The sequence below is a fragment of the Scardinius erythrophthalmus genome, assembly GCF_964197995.2.
Source record: "Scardinius erythrophthalmus genome assembly, chromosome: 1".
Taxonomy (NCBI): Eukaryota; Metazoa; Chordata; class Actinopteri; order Cypriniformes; family Leuciscidae; genus Scardinius; species Scardinius erythrophthalmus.
In genome coordinates, this window is record NC_138221.1 from 61,577,085 (window position 1) to 61,580,750 (window position 3,666).

The window sequence follows — 3,666 nt, forward strand, 5'->3', positions numbered from 1 at the left end:
TGTCAAGCTTTAAAAGGCCTTTCCGTTAGCCCTGCCTGCCTCTTAGCTTCTTAGCTGCTGGCCTCAACTGTCCTTCACGTTGATAGGCCTTCACAAGGGCCCCAGCAGGCCTGATCACCGCCTGCCATGCCTTCATGCTCCCAAAGGGAGTCAGACGGCCTCTTCTTCATTCCAGAAAACTGCAACCTCACCATTACTGAAGGGCAACGATCAACTCCTGGCCTTCTCTGCACTTCAGGATGCCGTGCTGTCCAGCGTAGCCTCAGCAGGCCCGGACTGCAAGCTTCGACTCACAACAGCCATGTGCTCGAAACCACCATGCAAGTTCATCATATCTTCTCCACCCAGCAGAGAAGAAAACGACTGCAACTTGTACAGTGACTTTTGACACTCACGGACCCATCAACGAATTCAATTTTCAACCAAGAATTGTATCCACTGCACCGACTATGCAAGTATCAATTTACTGAGGTGCTCTGAAAATGATAAGCTGATGGTTCTTTTCATAGTTAAATAGATCTTTTCCATAGTTCTATTTCCTGCTTCCGGTTCCACATCACTCACCCTTTTGCCTATGCATGTACACTCACCTAAAGGATTATTAGGAACACCATACTAATACTGTGTTTGACCCCATTTCGCCTTCAGAACTGCCTTAATTCTACGTGGCATTGATTCAACAAGGTGCTGAAAGCATTCTTTAGAAATGTTGGCCCATATTGATAGGATAGCATCTTGCAGTTGATGGAGATTTGTGGGATGCACATCCAGGGCACGAAGCTCCCGTTCCACCACATCCCAAAGATGCTCTATTGGGTTGAGATCTGGTGACTGTGGGGGCCATTTTAGTACAGTGAACTCATTGTCATGTTCAAGAAACCAATTTGAAATGATTCGAGCTTTGTGACATGGTGCATTATCCTGCTGGAAGTAGCCATCAGAGGATGGGTACATGGTGGTCATAAAGAGATGGACATGGTCAGAAACAATGCTCAGGTAGGCCGTGGCATTTAAACGATGCCCAGTTGGCACTAAGGGGCCTAAAGTGTGCCAAGAAAACATCCCCCACACCATTACACCACCACCACCAGCCTGCACAGTGGTAACAAGGCATGATGGATCCATGTTCTCATTCTGTGTACGCCAAATTCTGACTCTACCATCTGAATGTCTCAACAGAAATCGAGACTCATCAGACCAGGCAACATTTTTCCAGTCTTCAACTGTCCAATTTTGGTGAGCTCGTGCAAATTGTAGCCTCTTTTTCCTATTTGTAGTGGAGATGAGTGGTACCCGGTGGGGTCTTCTGCTGTTGTAGCCCATCCGCCTCAAGGTTGTGCGTGTTGTGGCTTCACAAATGCTTTGCTGTATACCTCGGTTGTAACGAGTGGTTATTTCAGTCAAAGTTGCTCTTCTATCAGCTTGAATCAGTCGGCCCATTCTGCTCTGACCTCTAGCATCAACAAGGCATTTTCACCCACAGGACTGCCGCATACTGGATGTTTTTCCCTTTTCACACCATTCTTTGTAAACCCTAGAAATGGTTGTGCGTGAAAATCCCAGTAACTGAGCAGATTGTGAAATACTCAGACCGGCCCGTCTGGCACCAACAACCATGCCACGCTCAAAATTGCTTAAATCACCTTTCTTTCCCATTCTGACATTCAGTTTGGAGTTCAGGAGATTGTCTTGACCAGGACCACACCCCTAAATGCATTGAAGCAACTGCCATGTGATTGGTTGATTAGATAATAGCATTAATGAGAAATTGAACAGGTGTTCCTAATAATCCTTTAGGTGAGTGTACATAAATTCGGGACACATATAATAACTGCTGAAATATTCGCACGTAAAACGTTTCTCAGGTCAATCGGAGCGTGTATCAAACTAAATTAGCCGCACCGCCAGGAAAAGAGGAGGAGGGAGGTTGGTGCCGTCGGGCCGGATGGAGATGATTGGCGGGCCGCCAATTGAATAGCCCTGCTGTAGGACTTTAACTCAATTTGTTAGTGATCATATCGTTATCTACATAGCACAGCTGATTGGTTGCTGTTGCATCAGAAGCTATTGAGCTTGCTGCTTAACATTCAAATAATATTAAATAATAAAAAAATAAATCAGATAAGACCTAAATTGAACCAAAAACCTGTACAGATAATCTAATGCTTTACTCTATCCTCTACGGTTTAAAATCTGGGTGTTATATTAGACAGAAACTTGTCTTTCTAAAATCTTATTTTTTATTTTACAAAAACAGCCATCTTCCACTTCAGAAACAGCGCTAAGCTACTGAACATGCTATCTGTGTCTGATGCAGAAAAGCTATTCATGCATTCATGACCTCTAGACTAGATTACTGTAATGATTTACTAGCTGGTTGTCCTGCATCCTCAATAAACAAGCTACAGTTAGTCCAAAGTTCAGCTGCTAGGGTTCTTACCAGGTCAAGAAAATAAGAATATATTCCTTCAATTTTATTATCTACTCTGGTTACATATTAAGTTCTGTGTCGATTACAAAGTATTGCTACTGACCTATGAGGCCCTAAATGGTTTAGCTCCTGTGTGTTTAACCAATTTTATATCGCTCTACAATCTATCACGCTCTTTAAGATCACAAAACTCTGGACTTCTGGTAGTACCTAGAATATAAGTCCACTAAAGGAGGGAGAGCATTTTTGCATGTGGCTCCTAAACTCTAGAATAGCCTTCCTGATAATGTTCAGGGCTCAGACACACTCTCACGGTTTAAATCTAGATTAAAGACGCATCTCTTTATCCAAGCATTCACATAATGCATCTCATACCATTATACTCCAGTTAAATCAGATGCTATCTTTTGCTTGAAATGCTATGCTAATTATTTTCCATTTGCTTTTCTATTCTACTTCTATTTTCTACTTCTAATTCTATTTTCCATTAAATATAAGACAATGCTTCACTGCCATTGATGAAATTTTCCATGGTTTTTCACTGTTATACGGGGGCAGTATTAAACATCTTCTGAAAGATTATAGAATCTACGGATCAAAACACAGGAAGAAACAAGCGATAAAGGCATTGCTTATGCATGCGATTTTCTCAGCTTTTTGTTCAAAATGTTGCTATTTTTATGAAACTTACCAACATTAAAGGTTTCATAAAAAAAGAATGCATGAAGCTAGAAAATTTAGAATGTAGGTTTCTGCCTAAATTAATACAAAATGTTAGCTAACTGCATGATCTATATTGTCTTAGAACTGTACTTTCTGACATATGGACATTACTTTGGCACATTATGTAGAAACATGCATTTTCTATAAAGCTGCTTCCAGGCATTGTGAAAGGCGTTATACAAATAAATGTACATTTAAAAAAAAACAATAATAAAAAAAATGCTTAAGGTGAATACACTACAATGTACAATGACTACATGATAGATATTTGTCTGAATTCCCAGTCTGGAGAAGATCATTATCTGGAGTCTAGAATTATGAGTTTGTCATTTGTAAATAAAACTTTGCTCGGTCATTCATGTCTTTGGAACTCATAATTACGATGTTTTTGACTCCAATAGGGCACATAAACACAGCAGTAAAGTGACTCTCCTTCACCAGAAATGAGGAAGCTGCTTTACAGACTGTCACTCACTGTTACAGACTGCTTTTCTGTTTTACACACGTCACTC